Below are 20268 nucleotides of genomic sequence, written 5' to 3'. Positions count from 1 at the left end.
GGAGAGGCCACAACAGTGAGAGGCCCGCGTACAGCAAAAAAAAAAAAAAAAAAAAAATTATTATGCTTTTGTCAAGAAGTAAGATGTAACTGCTTAGAATTTATTAATAGGTTTCTGCTTACTTACTGCTTTTACTGATAGAGCAGCCCAGCCCAAGTCCGCAAAGGGTTAATGCTGCTGGGTGAGCTGAATTCATGACCATAATCCTAAACAAGTGAGGTGAAGTTCTATCAGGTCTATTTCAGCCTATCAGGGATTACTGCTAGCTGTCTAATCCTCCTGAGCCTTGGGGAGGAACATTCTATTGTATTTGAAATCCTGGCCTGGAAAGAACAGAAGGTTAAATGGGTGCCTTGCCTCTGTAATCAAATATCACAGGCACTACTTATCTATTCAATGAACAACTGATGTAGAAAATCAATTAGGAATCAAATAGCTTCTTAGGAATTTTTAGCCAGAAAGAGGCAAGATTTTTTTTTTTTTCCAAAAGAGTTTATTTGATATGTTTCATAGTAGAGTACTACAAATTCTGGAGCTTCCAGAGTTGTTTATCTGGTTTCTAAAATATGTCTTACCCCATACTCTAGAGCTTCTGTACTAATTTACTTGCAAAACCGAGGGGCATTTCAGGAATAACCATACCACACTCTAGCATGGCTGCATCGTTCACCTAAAAAAGGAAAAGCCGTGCAGTATCAATCCACATAAAACACTGTCAAATCTGAATCAAAGTTCTGAACAAGAATGCAAATAGATATTATTGCTTTTATTGAGCTGATTTTAATCATTTACCTCTTCTGAAATGCATTCCTTCAATAGTGTATCACGTGGGAAAACATTATGAGCACGGGGGTGGGTGTTAGGAGGAGTAGGCAGCCACAGCCCCTGGGGCTCTTTGTTCCCAGCAGGAAGAGGCTCCTTTCGGTGGCCTGAAGGTTAACACCTGTCACTCTGAGTAGATGTCACAGTTCCTGCACACAGACAAACAGGCTCACCTGGCCCGTCCACCTGACCTTGGACAGGCCTCAGATCGAATCTGGTTATTAATATTGGGGAGAGTCAAAATGCAATCTTCCAGACACTGGAGAATTGAGCTAGAAATTATGCAGTAGGCACTCCCTGTCAATAAGAAGCAACCAGATGCTAAGGCTTAAAGTGGTCACCTGGGCCTGAGCAGGAGTTAAGAGAAACTTTTTTTTTTTTTTTTTCCTGTCCTGCGAATGCTATTGAGAGAAGTTTGCTCAGGGCCTTTATATGCCCAGCTTATCTGTCCTTCCACTTTCAATTATTTTGGGACTCTTTGCTTTATAAGAGTTCTTATAAGGTAATCCAGTTGCAGGCTAAAGCAGATATAATTGGAAAAATACTGCCCTTTCATAGTCACGGAAGATATTTTACAAATGGGATGAAATACTTTTAATACCCTCATTGTAGTTCAATGTGCATATAATTTTAACCACGGGTTCTCATTCTCTGTAATTGTTAGTCCCTCTAACTTTCTCTCAGAATATATCCACAATCTAGGCTAAAAAGGGAGAAATATGAAAAATCATTTAAATGCCTAGGCAAATACAAAGTGTGCTACAGTAATAAATGCATTACTCTTACAAACCACTACTAAAGTTAAAGAGGAAATTTAATCTAATATTCCTTCCATAATTTACGCAATTGTTTCCATATTCCCAGGTGACAGCTCTCTTGATTAGAGAGTTACGTGTCCTTCATGATAGTATCAACATTAATGATTTGGTCAAAATCTCTGTCACAGGAGTATTAACATTTCCTGTAAAAATATATTTTGAAAACCATCATTAAGTTTTTATTTAAGTGAGTAGAGGCCCAAAACGATGCAAATGTAGAAAACGTACTTCTTCTGGGGGAGGGTGGGTGGGGGAGCAATGGATTGGGGGTTTGGGATTAGCAGATGCAAACTATTACATACAGGATAGAGAAAAAACAGGGTCCTACTGTATAGCACAGGACACTATCTTCCATAACCTGTGATAAACCATAATGGAAAAGAACATAAAAAAGAATGTATACATATGTATAACAATCACTTTGCTATACAGCAGAAATTAACACAACATTGTAAATCAACTATACTTCAGTTTAAAAAAAGAAAATGCACTTCTTCAAATGCTGGGAAGAACTTTTTGTCTGTACAATGAACAGTTTTTTGGTTTGTTTGGGTTTTCTTACATAGTAAAATCTTTCTTTTTTCTGTGAATAAAAGGATATCTTCTTTTGTTTTTTGTTGTCTTCTAGTCACCAGAATTTTTTCCCTTGAGGATGTATCTGGACTAATGCATCTTAATGATATATCTTTTGTCCACTGAACTATTCATTTGATCTCCCTGTGAAGGTGTACTCCGAGGCTTCACACCACCGGCACAGAGACCCCATGGTATGTAGAATTATGTTACAATCAACTACCCCACTCCTCCAGCCTCCTGGCATTTTATATCAGTTGCTTCCTCAAGCAACACAAATCCACTAATGCTTTAATTTGTGACACTGCTAACTGGTATTAACAGATTATGACTATGAAATGTCCTTGCATTCATACTGGCACAGGCAGATGAGATGTCCATCATCGTAGAGCAAAACGCTCTAGGTCACACAAACATGTAACACTGTCCTATGTTTTTTACTTGAGCACAAACCTCCAAAGGTTTATATACACTTATGTGTGCTCACAGAACATCATCCTTAGATAACCAAATGTTGGAGGCTCAGCCCAGGCAGGGCAGGAAACTTCTATTCTGCACTGATCTATATGCATCAGCTGGACTCAAGTAACTGATCTAGCCAATCAAATTAATAGAAAGATCTTGAAGTGATTGGTTTGATTTTTTTTTTTTTTTTCGGTACACAGGCCTCTCACTGTTGTGGCCTTTCCCGCTGCAGAGCACAGGCTCCGGACGCGCAGTCTCAGCGGTCATGACTCACGGGCCCAGCCGCTCCGCGGCATGTGGGATCCTCCTGGAACGGGGCACAAACCTGCGTCCCCTGCATCTGCAGGCGGACTCTCAACCACTGCGCCACCAGGGAAGCCCTGGTTTGATTTTTTTTTAAGCAAATAACTCAGCTATTTCATTAGCTTGCTCTTTCAGTTGGTGGGAAGAGGGATTGTTTTATCTGGGTCTTTTGTGGGACACAGGTTATATGGCCAGTGGGACTCAGATACAGTTTGGCATTGGCATTTTACAGTAGATCAGGGGTCAGCACAGAACTGATTGATTATTTCAAGTTGATCTACAAAAAAAAAAAGGTATTTCTTTATGAAATAGACAAAGATCTAGTCTTTAACATGCAAGTGGTTAAATACAATAACTTTTCCAGGGTTGTGTGTTCTGACAATACAGTTTCTGTTGCTTATGAAATTGATCACTGTATTTACTTGCTTCTTTTTAGCACTGGTTGTCATTGTACCTTCCAGTGCATCTGTATTAGATGCTATATTTGGGAGAAAAGAAAAGTACAGATATCATTAAAAGAAAATTGTCAAATTATAGATGAAACAATACATGGTTCTCTCATAAACAAGAGAAAGTGATATACAAACATACATACACACATCTATACCTACACACACACACACACACACACACACACACACACACACACACCTCACACACAACCCACACACATACACTTATATCCACGTCTATGGCGAGAAAGAAAGAGAATATGCAAAACTCCAAAAACCAAACCTCAGGATCTGCCTTCCTAGAATAGCAAGAAAATGAGAAATTGCAGAATCATTACAGAGAGCTACAAATGAGCGTACAACCCAGCAAGCCTGTGGAAGCTGACTCTCCTGAGACCTGTAAGATTCCTGTTCAGAAAACAGACTATATATCTGCTGCCTGGGGATATCTTTGTGTACGAGGAGAGTGGATTTCTGCAACTATGATGAGGCAACGCATGATTCCAAAAATTTACCAGCAAAGATGTTCCTCCAAAATTCAATCCAGGGGCCTTAGATTTTTTTTTTTTTTTAACTGACATCTGGACTGAGAGAGTAGTTTCTTGGCCCGACAGTTCACTAAAGTGCCAGACTTTCAGCAAAAAAACAGCTGTTTTGTGCAGAAAGGTTTTCTTTATAAAGGTTTGTCATTTTTCCTACTGAAATGGGATTTTTTTTTTTTTTTTTTTGTATATCAAAACAGGTCAGACTTTTGTCCTTAGGGGCAAAACTAGGAGCAAGACAGAGGGCTATGCCTTCCACAACTTCCTCAGACAGAGTACACAGGACTGACAGACTCTAGCAAAGTCTTAGCCCATGAACGGAGAGAACACAAGGGACAGCGGAAGACACGGCTTCCTCTTCTGAACAAGGAGGTACAGATGCTAGTGCAGCCCAGCTCAGTACACCCTCCGCAGTCACTACCGTTTCAGGAGTCTTCAGATCGACGGTGACTTTCACAGCCCACTAGTCCAGTGATCCTCAAATCCGACAGATGATCAGTATCATCCATTTAAATGAAGAGATCCCGGGTTGCACCCTGCCCCCAGAGGTGGTAGCTTTGGCGTCAGTATGTTTTGAAAGTTCCTACAGGGAATCTCATGTTCACCTTTAGTTCATTCAGCCTTCCACACACATTCTGCACAAATCCGTCAACTGGATATGCAGCCGTTTCCAGAATGTCTTTTCACAAAAATGTTTCCTGACCCCCCACCCCCACCCCACAACAAGTTCAAAAGTGCTGGCACTCTGATCAAATCTCACTGGTAAATAAATGCCTTTTTCTACAGGACAGCTGATACCTAGCGGAGTCAATTCAGTTCAGCCCCAGCTACTTTTCTAAATACCTCAATACAGGGTCTCATTCAAATTCTTCACTTTCTTTCAAGAGTAGAGGAAGAGTTTGATTTACACAAATACCTATGTACTAATGACACACATAAATGTGCCAGATCAAAAACAACTACTTATATTATTTGTTCACAAAGGTAAATAATTGTTTCTTTGCCTCATACGTGATTCTGTGTTTAATGCTTGTCTCCTCCACTAAACTGTAAGCTCTACCAGAGCAAAAGGCCTGTGTCTGTCTTGTTTGATGCCATATCCTTATTCCCCAGCACAGGGCCCGACAGAGTGGGCTATCAAAAGATTAAGTGACATGATTAGTCAAATAAGTAAATAAAGAACAGGGGATTCAGAGATGTGGTTTAGCTATTTCTCTATATACAATTATTACCCTGCTTCCTGTTTACAAGAAAAATACATAGACATATATCTGCAGATTAAACAAAACAATGGAAAATCTGAAACCTGATAAATACGTGCAACTACCTCAGCAATTTAAGATGAAATACTTGTTAAAGCTCAGAATAAATTCAGCTCTAAGAATGACAGATGTGATTACGTGTAGACCAGATCTCAACGACCGTTAAGTTAATGCTGACTTTCTAATCATAATGGTAACTCAGTACCCATTTTACAGATGAAAAAATTGTGGCAGCAGCCAAAAGGCAGAAACGAATTAATGCCAGACACAGAAGCTTTAAACATTCATTTTTCAGCTGTGTGAGCTCCACTTACTACTACACATTTGCAAATTCACATTTGGCAGATTTGAAAAGTGGTATTTAAAAGTGTCATACAGAGTTCCTTTTCTGCGGGCAAACTTCTAAGAAAGAATGGATATTGAATTTAAAGCACATAAAAGGATACACAAATAGTTATTTTCTCTGAGCTATATTTACCCATATTTAAGTTGATGAGTATAATATAGCTACATTCCTCTTCGAAGCAAATTTCAATTGAAGGCCAGTTGGAGAAAGTTAAGAATGGCTTTTCAGGAATGACAGACAAGTCCTAGATATAGTAATGTAACCAAGTGCACTCACAGAAATTAAAAAGGGAAGTGTCTTACCAATAATAAGAAAAGAAGAAATTATCTCCAAGTACAAAGAGCAATGCCAATGGAGTAGATGTGCTGACAAGACACGAGTAATATTTTCCACATATAAGAAAAGCTTTCATCTCAGAATGCATTTTCAAAGCTATTTCTGTACCTTAATTAAGATCTCTAGAACTCACTGGAGTGTTTTTTTCTCCATTTACTAATATATTAACTAAGGCACAGAAATGCTTGCCAAAAACCACATAAAGAGTGAGAAAGTCAGCTGGATGCTTAAAGACAGAAAATGCCTAACTCTTTTAAACCTTTCTTGAGCTACAGAGGGCTGCAGGGAGATAGATGGGCATATCTTCCACTGCCTTTCTCTGAGACATCACCCCACACTCTCCCACCGCACCCCACCCCTAATATACTAATAATGGGAGGGCATCAAAAGTGATACCCACCTTGTCAAGGCTTATTAAGTTCATCAGTGTTCCTGGACGTAAGTGCTGAAATAGTCATCCAATCTTTCAGTCTCACTGTGTTTCAGACTCAAGAAAGCAGCTCTAGGGAATCTTTTAGCCTGAGACAATATGAGAGCTTATCATATTTTCTTGCGTAACTTTTCCTTAAAAACTTTTTTCAGAGTAAAACAGAAAGGAGAAATTATGCAATGTCATGTTCTAACAGTAGGAACACTGTCAGCCCAAGCCCTGACCTTACCCTACCCATGTAAGCAGGAGGTCTCTGGAAACTGAAAACGTCAAGGTCAGTTGTAAGTGTTTGAATAAAATAGGATGATGCCTGAAATATCTACAGATAAAATATCAAGACCATTTACCACTGATTCATTAGATTAGCTATTAGAAACAAGTCTATTTTTGTTTTTATATCTAGAAAAAGAAAGAGAATCTTTCTAGTTGGCAAAAAAAAAAAAAAAAGCACCGAGTAATGTTTCACTTTATCCACATCTTTACTACTCTGAAAACATAAAAATCATGCTCACAAAACATCACATAGGTGGAGAGTGGGAGGCAAGAGGGAGAGAAAATTTAAATTATACTGTTACTGTGCATTATTTTTCACATTATTTTTCAACAATGGGACATCTTGTGTGGAAACAAACAGCCACTTTTTCCAAGTTTTGCAAGGCAGGAATCTAATTTCTTCCGTAAATGCCACAGGAAATCTAAATATTAACTTTCTGGATGACACAAAGGAGTAAACATTGCTAAAACGTGTTATATAGAGGACTAAAAATGTCCCTACAAACTTCTGGAATTCAGAAAAGTTGTTAGGGACAATTCACAAGGGAAAATAAAGCACAGATAAAACACATTGTATGGTTTCTTCGAAAACCTGCAGAGCTTCTTGAGGACGGGAACTGCTTCATACACCCTCTGTGTCTGTTTTATTCACTAGCACAGTGAAATGAGGACAAACAAGCTTTTGTGTGTTACTAACACACCAATCTAACAAAATGTGTTTCAGTAATTATCATAAAATATACCGATTTTTCAATCAATATGGAGAATTCAGTTCATAAACATTTTTCAAAGAACACTGTATAAACCAAATAATGGTTTACATTCTGACATAAAAAAGAACTAAAAACTATGTAATGTTATCAGTGATCTTTCTAATTTGCCAGCCCTCACTACCCCCTCCCAAAGTCTCTAAATCTCTATCCATCTCATCATTACTTCTTTTCTTTCCCTCTCAGAGGATGTCCTTCCCAAAGATCAGCTATTATAGTTATACTCTTACATGCCACAAATAAGGCCTTCCTTTCCAGGCATATTTCTCAATGTGTCTTCACTGGGACAAAGTGTCCTCTTTAAGACGGTGGCTGCTGGAACCAGTCAATCCAAGTATAAATCCTGACTCAGCTGGTACTGTTACCAGCTATGTGACCTTGGATAAATTAATTAAGCTTTCATCGCCTTAGTTTCTTCATCTTCAAAATGGGTATAATAATAATGCCTACTTAATAGGTTTGCTGTTAGAATGAAATGAGTTCATATATTTAAAGAACTTAGAAGATCATCTGCCACCTAATAAGTGCCCAATAAATGTTCAAATTTTTCTCACTGCACTTGTTGGCCATGGAGCAGAAGATGAATAAAGAGCATCAGAAGAGTGATAAACATGTGTAATATTTGTTAAAGGGAAAGGGAAAAGAAGCTGATCAGGTATAAATAAGAAGTGACCAGCAGTACTGAGTCCAGTTAATGCCAGTGATTGCTCTTTTGGGAATTCCACTTCTAGGTATAAGCCTAAGAGAATGAAAACACATGTCCACACAAAAACCTATCCACAAATGTTCATAGCACCATTATTCATCATAGCCCAAAAGTGGAAACAACTCAAATGCCCATCAACTGATGAGAGGATAAATAAATGTAGTTTATCCACGCAATGGAAATTCCATAATAAAAAGGTATGAAGTACTGATTCATGCTACAATATGGATGAATCTCGAAAACATGCTCAGTGGAAGAAGCCAGTCACAAAGGACCATGCATAGTATGATTCCATTTTTATGAAATGTTGAGGATAACCAAGTCTATATAGACAGAAGGCAATTAGTAGCTGCCTAGGGCTGGGACAGGGGAGGTTGGGATTATTGAGGGGGGAGGGTAAATGGCACAGGATTTCTTTTTGGAGTGTTGAAAATGTTCTGAAATCAATTGTGGTGATGATTGCATAATTCTGTGACTATCCTAAAAAACGTTTAATTAGATGCTTTAAATGGGTGAATTTCGTGGTACATGAATTAAATCGCAACAAAGTTGTTGAAGATTTAAAAAAAAAAAGCAGCAAGAAACCAGAATACAATGGCCTCAACATTCACTGCACTGCCCACATGGTAGGTTTTATACTTTAGTTCTTTTAGTTCCTCCCTTTTCTATATTAGAACTGATTTCTTGAGACTTTTACTCACATTTTCCTAAATAATTTCATGCTTAATTATTGAGATTGCTGTCTTATTTCATCATTTTCCCCTATGGACATTGACAGTTGATCAATTTAAGAAGATATTTGTTCTGATTACCTAATTCCCTGAATGTCAAGGATACTTTTGAGTCTAAGTGTCTTGTATCTGTTGTGACTTTAAGGCAAAGAAAAGAGTAGAGTACTAATTAGATGATATTAATTTGAGAAACTCCTTGCTTTAAAAGAGAACTTTTCAAAAGACTTAGTGCTCAAGCCTTTGTAAAAGGATACCTGCTCCAACGGTGGGACTAGGACCTGCCTTCTATAAGGTGAAAAAAGGCTAAGTGTGCCTCCCCAGTTGGTAAGGCCATTTACTTTCTGGAGCACCTATCGCTTTTACCAAATCATAACCTGTTCCCTGAACCTTTGATTAGTCATGTGTACATACAGAACTGATTTCAGGGCTTGTGGACGAGTCTTGCACAACATCATCAAAGGTTTATTACCTCTAGGGACTGAGAACACTTACAATTTGCAGGAAGAGATTTCTGAGTTCTACTTTAAAACAAAATAAATAGGCGTTAATGATTAACTCATAATCTTCAACAATTTTTTAAAATAAGTCTTCGTATACTGTATTCTCACTCATTCCTCTCTCTCACATACACACAGACACACACACACGCGCGCGCGTGCACGAGCATGCAATTTGTTTCAGGGTTTGAGCAAAATAGGTATAGGTAGGTCTCCTTGGATACATACTGAAAACATCACTGGAGTAGTGGCATTTTGACTTTATAATCACCAAACACGTAAGAACTGAATATATCCACATTCTTCTATACCCACTGATAAAGAATTAAATGGTTCACTTTTTAGAAAAGCGTTCACAGACTTTAAAAAAAATCAATTTCGATGTAATTCTGTATCAATGCTTTTCCAATAAGTTATGAAGCCATTACTTTTAAAGGGGTTGCAGTTCTACAGGAAGAAATAAAATGACCTAGTACATGCTACAGGAACTTATAAGTAAATGTTATACCTGAGAGTCTATTTTGAAACATACATCTAAGTAAATACCGACACTATTAAGCAATAGGAAAGTTTTGCATTTCTGACTTAAAGGATGGTAATTCTATTGCCAAGTTAAGAATGAATACTCTAAAAACTAAAGAATTCTTCATAAAACCCATCTTAGTTTTTCTACTATTTAAGGAATTAACAGAGCCAGAGACTCTATTTCTCTGGGAAAAAAAAAAGTTATTTATGAATTCTCTTTGGATCTATTTTTAAGGAATTTGGTTATGAGCCTGGGGAGTATCTTCTCAGGAAATACTCATGATGGAAAAACTTGGTACGATGGTTCCATCCAAATAGGCTTTTTTTAATTACTTAATTTGCTAATAAAAATTATAATAAACCAAAACAAATACATTAAACCACAACTTGCTTTTAGTCAAATTCTTTCTCAAAAGACATTGAGGAGCCTCTGTTTAAAAAGCGGTGATGGTATCTCATAGTAAGTAGGAGCGCGTTTTCTCCCTTCCAAATTTTGTGTAATATCAATTCACGAAATGAAATAAATTCTGAAAGGTATATTCCGCTGTTTACATATTTTCCATTTTAGCATGTTAATCTTATTTTAAAAAATGACACTATTTATTTGGTGTAAATTGGGGAATCATTCTCCCCTTCCCTCATGTCTGGTGTCACCTGCCCTGTTACTTAGTGGTAAGTGCTGAATATATGTTGAGTTTAAAGGAGATACTTTGTAAACTGACACTCTTCCAGAGGTGATGGCAATCAGACTTGCTACCTGATTTCCCACAACTGAACAATGAATGACTTCAGGCTCTAAGGACACACGCTAGTATTATTTTCAGGCCTGCCAAATAAATAGTTAGAAATAGTTAAAGTCTTTAAAAGATACTGCCCATCATAATTATCCAAATGTCCTTGCATCCTTTACACACACCAGCTTTGGTATTGGGAGCTTCTCTCCTGCTAACAGTTCGGTCACTTCAAAACTAAGACTATTCTTACTTTCCATTAAAAGAATATTTCATTAATGAGTACAGTCAACTGCATTGGTGTCAATGACTGAGAATTTTTTGCAGGATCGGTAGCCAGATTTAGGAAGGCAAGCTTTCCTCAAGCATCTCTAAGGGAAGTCCATGTCAATAGTTCTAAAAAGATGTGGGCCGGTTGCTTGGAATCATTAGCAAAATTGCGAGGAGGAGAGAGAGGAAGGGAGTGCATGAGAAACCTATGGTGGAAAGAAAATTCCTGGAAGCTTGGAACAAAATGAATCGAAGTAAGAAGTAAAAGATACAAGTTTAAAAAATAATAGGGCTTCCCTGGTGGCGCAGTGGTTGAGAGTCCGCCTGCCGATGCAGGGGACACGGGTTCATGTCCCGGTCCACAGAGCGGCTGGGCCCGTGAGCCATGGCCGCTGAGCCTGCGCGTCCGGAGCCTGTGCTCCGCAACGGGAGAGGCCACAGCAGTGAGAGGCCCGCGTACCGCAAAAAAATAATAATAATAATAATTCAAAACAAGATAAGTTTTTAAAAATGCTAGTTACGTAGCAAATGAATAGGACTTTCTCCAGTAGTTATAAGGATGTCAGGAAGAGGGAAGAGGAGACTCAGGTCCTGGGCAGAGAGCAGACTGTGCTTTACTTGTTGCTATGTAGGAAGTTAAATGCTTAGGGAGGCACATTCCATCTTTCAGGTCAGCAGGGTACCATTTAGTACATTACTTCTGAAGTACCCTGGTGACCTGAATGAATTAAGGCAGCTTCCAAAGGTGCTTAACTTGCAAACACTGAGAGCTCAGGCACTCGGAGTGATAAATATTCTATGAGTCCTTTACTATTTAATATACCAAACACCCCAAAAATGCCAGCAAAAGGAAAGTTTCTTTAAAGGGAAAGAATTCTGTTGTGATAGGAAAGAGTCAGGTAACAGTTTGAACCAGCAGTCTCTCCTTCGGGCTTGGAGATGCCCACAAGAGGTGTAAGTTCATCACGCCAGTTGACTGCAATCGTGGGTGCAAACCCTACCAGCCAGCTCTTATGTTACATTGCATCTGCAGTGTCTTTAAGGGAATCTGTAACTCGAAGGGATAAAGGTGGGCTCCAAAATAACTAACCCTGGACAAAACGGTCATTTGTCTCTGAGGCCCCCAGCCCTTCTCTTCCTTTTGCACTCCCTGCTCTCCCTGTTCTCAAGTATTACAACAAAACGTTTTCATTAGCAAAGCTTTATACTGTAGGTGAAGGCTTGGGTTGAAAAGAGACCAGAGTGAGAACCCCAGCACGTGCTCTTACTATCTGTGAGGACTTGAACAAGGAGTTTTGCTCTGAATCTCAGTTTCCTCATATGTCTTAATGGGAAAAACAACCTATAACTGTTGGGAAAAGTAAATGAGATAATGCACATAAAATGCTTTAACTTATGATTGTTGTTCAAAAAGTTGTGCCATTGATAAATGGATAAGTCAAGTATCAATACAGTTTCACTGACAACAGACTGGCATCAGAAGAAGGGATATTTTTGGTGAGATTCTTTCCAATAGCTTGTAAATCATACAAAGACAGTCAATTACCAACTCTAGCTATAAATGAGGCTCTTCTCGACACAAGACACATAATCATGGACTGAAAATCAGTATGTGAAACTTTTAAAGCTTTCCTCCCAAACTCGAATTAAGCAATACAGTTGGACTTATCAATAGCTCATTTCTTTCCATCCTCAGCACTGCATTCCACTAATTTTTATCAGCAGATATCCAGGGACAAAGAATTCTTCAACCCTAACCGTCCTCCACACTACTCCCTAAAAATTGAGTAATCAGAAAATATAACCCTAACATTTATCCCTTAAGCAACAAGGAGAGAGAAGTGTATATTCTATGCTTCCTAATATTTCCAATGAAAGAAAGTATTTAGGAAAATCTGTATCAATAAAATATTGAGAATATGGTCTCAATACACATTTATATTTACATATACATATTTAATATATGTACGTATTATAGTCAAAGCTGCAGAAGTACTTTCCCTTTAGGAAACCTAGAGTGTTAATAAAATATTATAAAACCGAGTGAAATGAAATGTCGCCACATGTAAGTGTTATTTGTGATAATACAGAACTGTCATTATAATAATTTACCTTTAAGCAGAATTCTCGACAGTACTGCAGACTGAAGTTAGAAAGATCTTCCAAGACTCAAACTTCCAAGACTCAAACTAAAGTAGCATCCTGGTTCTACAAGGGAATTGACTGAAGTTATAATCTGACACATTTTGCATTCTTCTTTTTTTTTTTTTTTTTTTTTTTTTTTTTGTGGTACACGGGCCTGTCACTGCTGTGGCCTCTCTCGTTGCGGAGCACAGGCTCCAGACGCGCAGGCTCAGCGGCCATGGCTCACGGGCCCAGCCGCTCCGCGGCATGTGGGATCTTCCCGGACCGGGGCACGAACTCGCGTCCCCTGCATCGACAGGCGGACTCTCAACCACTGCACCACCAGGGAAGCCCCATTTTGCGTTCTTTAGTAAGTGGTTCTCTTCTTCATTTTCTAGGCAATGCATCAGTGGCACCATCCTCATGTTTAAAGAACAACGTAAATGTTCCAAGAAATAGAAAAGCTCTATCCTGCTCTGTAATTCCCACCATAACCTTTGTCTGAAACTGACTAACAAAGTTGTACACTGCAAGAGAGCAATGAGTCAGCCAAGATATACAAGTGACATTGTTCTACATCTACTGATGACCCAAGAAAGGAGTCACACTCAGCCTTTTGACCAACCATTGTTGAAAAAAAGCATGGAAGTTTTCAAGGGCTAGTATATGGATTCAACCCTTAATTTGATTAATGTCCCTGCCACATTGGAAGAACAGAGTGAGTTAGGAAGCATCACCTTAGAGAAGATGGTTTGTATCCTTCCTCATTAATGGGACACAACCTCCATAAACAGAGACATTTAAAAACCTGGCCCAGAGGAAGTGCTTAATGAACGTTTCTGTATTTATTAGAACTTGGGATGTCATTTGGGCATTCTGCAAACAGAACGTCAATCACCATACTCCTCCTCGGTTACAGAATCTTCCTAACGGGTTCTTGGGGGCTGAGCCTCCATCGTTGTTCCTCTTTTGAATAATCATATCATCATAAGCTCTCCCGCAATACACTGATAATTTGGGGGGAAGAAGTGCCTTTGAAGGCTTGAATTATCTGAATAATGAACAAATCTCCACGTCTAATTGAACTCAGCCTAAGCAGAGGCTCAGACTCCAAGCGAACTTGGAAAAGCATTTCTAGTAGATCGCAGGCCGGCCAGATGTTCTGGAAGCAGAACCGTGGTCATTATGCACATGCCAGCTCCCCCCACCCACCCCCCGCCGGGCCAAGACCCTTTCGGCAGCGCAAGGCCTGCTTAACATATGACTCTGGCCGCCTTACCGCGTGGCGTCCTAGGACCCATCTGAACATTTCAGCGATTTTAAACGAGCTCCACTGACAGGGATGGTTACGTGGAAGCCAAAGAAACAGACAGGGGGAGCACGTTCATTATGAGATATAACAATTTTGTCTGCATTCCCTAAATGACCTCAGGTTGGGGGACACATAGGGATTTATTAATTTGGGTTAAATCATACCTACACTTCACATGAGACAGAATGAGCACAAGTTATACAAAAACAGTAACATAAATCCCGAAGTCTGAGTTGACATGGTCCTGGAGTGAAATGAATGGTAGTGCCAGAGTTTTTACTGCTTCTCTGAAGTGGAGGGTTGGGTGTGATGTGTGTGTGTGGGGTGTGTGTGTGTGTGTGTGTGTGTGTGTGTGCGTGTGCGTGTGTGTATCCGGAAGAAGGGAAATGCAGGAAGCTCTTAGGGTGGGGCACCGCCCTATCACAACCCCATCCCTGATGTAACCACCGTCCCCCCTCACACATTAGAAATTCCTCCAGGTCAAGCGGTTCCTTTAAAACCAAATGCACCTTGGGAAAGATCTGAAAGTCATTTACACCTTTGGATGCACTACTCTGCTTTTATGAAAAAGGCTTCTTTCCTCCTTAATGAAAGGAATGCTCATTTTCTTTGGGGAATTAGATAGGTAATCTCACAACACGGAGTACTTCCATGAAGAGAAGTTCTAGATGAGAAAACAGTAAGGATTTCAGCAAAAGAGAGAAGAGAATAACGGCGTGTGCCTGATGTGTGGGGAGATGGTAGCACTAGTTAAGGAAAGACGTGTCAGAAATAAAATAAGAGGATTCCAATGACACACTTTGCTTTCTTTAAATTTCGCCTGGGTTTGTTAACAATTTCACACATTAAAAATCATTTTATCTATCCTGACATGGATGTAATAAGTTGTTAATACCTGGTCTAAAGTAATCCTTCTAGGGATTGGTATGTATCAATATATATCTCTATATATGTGTATCTATCTATCTATTATGTATCTGGATAGACAGATATTTTTGGTCATTTCTTCCTAGTGGAATACGAACAGGGTTCTCAGCTCCTAATGTAGTATATATTTCTCGCCATGTGAATGCAGTGAGAATGCCCATATTTGTGCTGGAGTAGCCGTGTTCCAACACATGGCTGTGCTTCAGTAAATGTCAAGCTTAAAAACAGAAGTAGACATAGTAGTAGGGCTGGCCAATTACATTGTGATCTGAAAACACTAGTGATTTATTAGTTGCTATTAGCTAACCAGCTGACCTCTATTTGATCTGTATATTTATTAGTTATAAGTATTAGGCAAGCATGTATTTTTCTACTACAGAAACTGGTTTTCTCAACCTCTGCCTTGTCTTTTTATATGAGAATACAACAGAATAATTTGAGTTGTCATTACTTTTTTAAAAAATAAATCCTGCAACTGAAATTAAATTTCACACTGCATTTCAACCTTGAAAGGAACAGAAATCTGAAACTAACACAAAAAGTGCAAAATTTTCCATCTTCACGTTAATGTTTAGCAACAGAAAAAAAGAACTTTGGTTTATCTCTGAAAACAGCTTTCTTCATCTAAACAAATGACTAGAATAAGATTAAGAAAAACCTGTTTTGTTTTTTTAGATACACACACATATTCCAATTTCCTTTTGCACAATGACTTTTATGCATATGGGTACCACGCAATCTCCTAACCTCTTTTACCATCGCACTGGGACAATGACAGTTCAATAATTGAGATGGTACATATCGGGTATATTTGATTTTAAATTGCAAAGTTGGGCTCAGGCCTATTGAAATGAAAATGCTTGTAATTCTTTATTAATTCCAAACTGATTGGGTTATTATTTCCTACCAGTTAAAAAAAAAAGAAAAAGCTGAAAAGGCAGGTGAAGCTAATTATTCCATTTTTTATTTCCTTGCCACATACTTTGCCCAGCGTGGTTTTTGCATTCTCTTCTGTGACCCTCCCCGGCACCTTGATTTTAGTTCTTAACCCGGATTCTTTCATCCATAACATGGATAATGAGAAAACTCCAAAAATATTCCTTGGGGGAATGTTACACTAAAAGTTACCTAGGACTAAATCCTACGTGTCGTCCTTTGCTCACCATGGAGACAAGAGATTCATTCACTGCCCTCAGACAATTTGAAATCCAAATATGAAAACAGCATTATGGAATTCAGACAGATGATTCTCCTTCACAACTAGCAGATGCAGGAAGAAAAAAAAAACTAGTATAATTAAACTTTTGACTTTGAACCAGCGAAGCTGTGAACACCTCACTTAAAAATACAATATAATATCATCGAAGCAGCTAAAGCACAGGTGTGGCAAGCTTATTGCATGCCCTGCACAGGATGGTGATCAACCAATCAGCTGGCCAGAAAAGTCTCAGTCATTCTAAGGCAAGAATAAGGTAAACTGTAAATCTGAAATATTACCAGAGTCTTATTTGTTCTTTCTCAGTTGGAACATGTAGTGCTAAGTGGTTTTCATTGAATCTTTTTACTGGACACTTTAGAAAAGGATTGAGATCATTTAAGGGGTAGACCAAATTGCAGTGCATTCTTTTTTTAATGAGGGTTGGAAGTAAAGGAGTTTCTTTAATATGTCTCAATTCATGCATTAGTCCATTATTCATCTTACAAATATTTATTGAGGATTCATTATGTGAATATCAATCGACAGAAATTTGTAAAGGATGCAGAGGCTTGAAATTGGGAAAACATAATCAAATCTAATAAAGTGCTTAGCTGAGAACACTGTGTTGGCATTATATACAGATGCACGCACACATACACACACACACACACTTTACCTTGCAACACTGATTGTAGCCATCTATGCATTCAATACTTATTAACCTCACTTTAAACACACTTTCAGACGTTAAAAGAGAAGATTAAGGTCAATCTGCAGTTCCTTTTTTTTTTTTTTTTTTAAACTCTTTTGCGGTACGCGGGCCTCTCACTGCTGTGGCCTCTCCCGTTGCGGAGCACAGGCTCCGGACGCGCAGGCTCAGCGGCCATGGCTCACGCGCCCAGCCGCCCCGCGGCATGTGGTATCCTCCCAGACCGGGGCACGAACACGCGCCCCTGCATCGGCAGGCGGACTCTCAACCACTGCGCCACCAGGGAAGCCCTGCAGTTTCATTTTATCGTTTGAATTTCCTAGCCCAATTTTGCTTCATCTTTAAAATTTCCAGAGGAAAAGAGTTATCAAAATTTAATAGTGCTTACTGCTTCAGAGAAGTTTGCCTGAAGAAAGGAGTAAGCTTTTCTTAACAATAACAAAATTCCTTTAAAAAAAAAAATCCTAAGGTAAAGAATACTGCCAGAAAATGAACACAGCTTTGTTTGTTTTTGCAGTCATCGTTAGCAATAGACATAAAGGTATTCTTTTTCTGAGTCCATATGGAAAAATCATCAACACATTCTGCCCCTGGGTTCTTTGCCAAAATACCGTAACCCACAAGCCTTCTACCTTAAACATGAAAGGAAAGGTGTTGTTCTGGTCAAATAAAGAAATAATTTTTACTAGCATACGTCTAATGTTAAAGCTGCCTAAATCCTGCCAAATACATTAAAACAACATCTGTAAAACAGATTTTCATTAAATTGATCAGGTTAAAGTTAAGCAGCTAGGCAGATGATGCTTTTAAGCTACCCCTTAACCTTTAACCTTTAACCTCCTTAAACTGGAATAAGGACACACACATCTTTGAGGTAATACTGCTTCAGGCTGACCATGCAAGTGGTAAGTGGCCTATTCAAATTGCCCCGACAGATCCCCACATTTGGAGTGTTATGAATCAATATGCTGTCAATGAGGAGAAGAGCTGTTTACTCCCAGCTCTGTATTTGTCTTTTAACTGCTACTTGTCACTTTCCCTTGAAGTCTGAATAATTCACAATGCAAAATGATGTAAATTAAACTCCTAATGAAAATGAATTTTATATAGGCGATTATTATCTAGTCATTAGCTCAGACACCATTTTAAGTCTAATTTTAATATTTTCGCCATATTACAAACCATCATTTTTTTTTCCAGGCCTAGGCCAATTTGTTAGGGTCTCATTTAAAAGCAATTAATGTTACTTACGGAGCAATTTTATTTTGCCGACACAAGCCGACCAAGCTTGCTAATATCCTCATTACTGCACTTGAAAATCCTCTGGATCTGACTCACTCAGTTCCTGTAAATCAGTTTAGAAACAGCATCCTCAACACATTGCTACTCCGGAGGAACTTTTCTAGTGACTTCTAGAAAGAATGAATGCTCCTTGAAGGCTAATGCAAAATAATATAGTTCAATTGCCCAATACCAAGTTTCAATGGCTCCAATGTTTATCTCTTCCATCTTCCTTTAATTCAAGGTAAGTTTGTTCGAAGTGTGTTTTTATTTGTTTGTTGACCATTTTTAGACACCACACCACAAGGACACTTGGGTATTTAAGAGATAAGCAAATAAAGAAGATGGGGGAAAAGTCAATTTATATATGACATAACATTTTTAAGGTAAGAGTACATATAGCCTTTGGTTCTGGGATCTAAAGCTCTCTCTGCTTTAAGGCCCTCTCTATAAGCAAGTTCAATCTCATCTGGTTGCTACACTTTCAAAGACAACATCCAACTCTCTCTGAAAAGGAACTTCAAGGGTAACCCTGACACCTAGCAAACTGCTCTACAGACAGTGAGGGTAGTCAATCCATACTCATGGAATGAATGGATAAACTTAACACACACATACACATGTGTAAATAATCGTCAATTAGATTAAATAACCTTTCCTGAGAAAATAAACAGGAACGCTCTACCTTTCTTTAGCTTCCCACATGATATTAATAAAACAGAAAATTTTGTACATTTATATCTTCTATTCACAACATGTTAATTTAAAGTGTTAGAGGGGCTGTGTGAATACAAACACAGTTCATGAATATTCTACACAGCTCCCAGGGTCGAGATCTATTATTTATACAAACTTAATGTTTATTTTTTTTTCTCCTAGGTGTTCTAAAAGTTCTAATAGTTCAGGTATCAGCAGAAGAAAAGTTGACACCTGAATGGCTGTCAACTGTTGCTGTAAAAGCTATGAATTATAATACAATTAATCCATTATATTACATTTGCAATACCATCAACTTAGAAGCTTTCCATTTTACGTCAGGGCCTGTACTCCCCTCAAACTGTATAACCCAAATCTAATGCTTTCATTATTGATCCACAGAGAGCCGATATTACAGGAACAACGTTACAAATTCTCACACCACGACTTTAGGTTTTCACGCTCAGTACATCAATCCAGGATTTGAACTTCAAGAAACAGTCCAAACATATAGTGGCAGGCCAACCCAAATAAATAATTCTTGCCCCTGCTCGAGATAGCCACAATCTGCTCTTTTTGTGGTCTGTTTATAGTTCGAAAGAGCATTAGAAGAGCCATAGGTAGTATAGTCACTGGTTGCCTCCTGATAGTATAGTTATCACTGATTTCTAGTATAAATCAATAGATAACACTTGCAAAATGGATTTTGTAATCATATTTAGAGCTTGTTACGATGACTAATGGTTTGCAATATTTTCTGATTTTTTTTTTTTTTTTTTTTTTTTTTTTGTGGTACACAGGCCTCTCACTGCTGTGGCCTCTCCCATTGAGGAGCACAGGCTCCGGACACGCAGGCTCGGCGGCCATGGCTCACGGGCCCAGCCACTCCATGGCATGTGGGATCTTCCCTGACCGGGGCGCGAACCCATGTCCCCTGCATCGGCAGGCGGACTCCCAACCACTGCGCCACCAGGGAAGCCCCTATTTTCTGAATTTTAATACCCTCTGGACAAAAGAAGTTTTTAGAAGTTACCACGTTATTCATCATAGAAATGAATCTGTTACATTTGTACATGAACCAAGACAATCCAGCCAATCCAGTAAACAAACTGCAGAAAATAAATTAACCAGTAATTAGGGTTCAGAAAAAGTCAAGACAAGGTATGTAA

At 38.7% G+C, this 20268-nt stretch overlaps 1 protein-coding gene across 1 annotated transcript in view; it reads right to left on the bottom strand.

The window, feature by feature from the left end:
* ZFHX4 (zinc finger homeobox 4) overlaps positions 1–20268 on the bottom strand; it is a 181644-nt gene that overhangs the window by 133681 nt on the left and 27695 nt on the right. The window lies entirely within an intron of this gene.

This window comes from Orcinus orca, chromosome 17 (assembly GCF_937001465.1).
Source record: "Orcinus orca chromosome 17, mOrcOrc1.1, whole genome shotgun sequence".
Taxonomy (NCBI): Eukaryota; Metazoa; Chordata; class Mammalia; order Artiodactyla; family Delphinidae; genus Orcinus; species Orcinus orca.
Note: the sequence above shows the minus strand (reverse complement) of the source record. Positions and strands in the feature narration are given on the sequence as shown.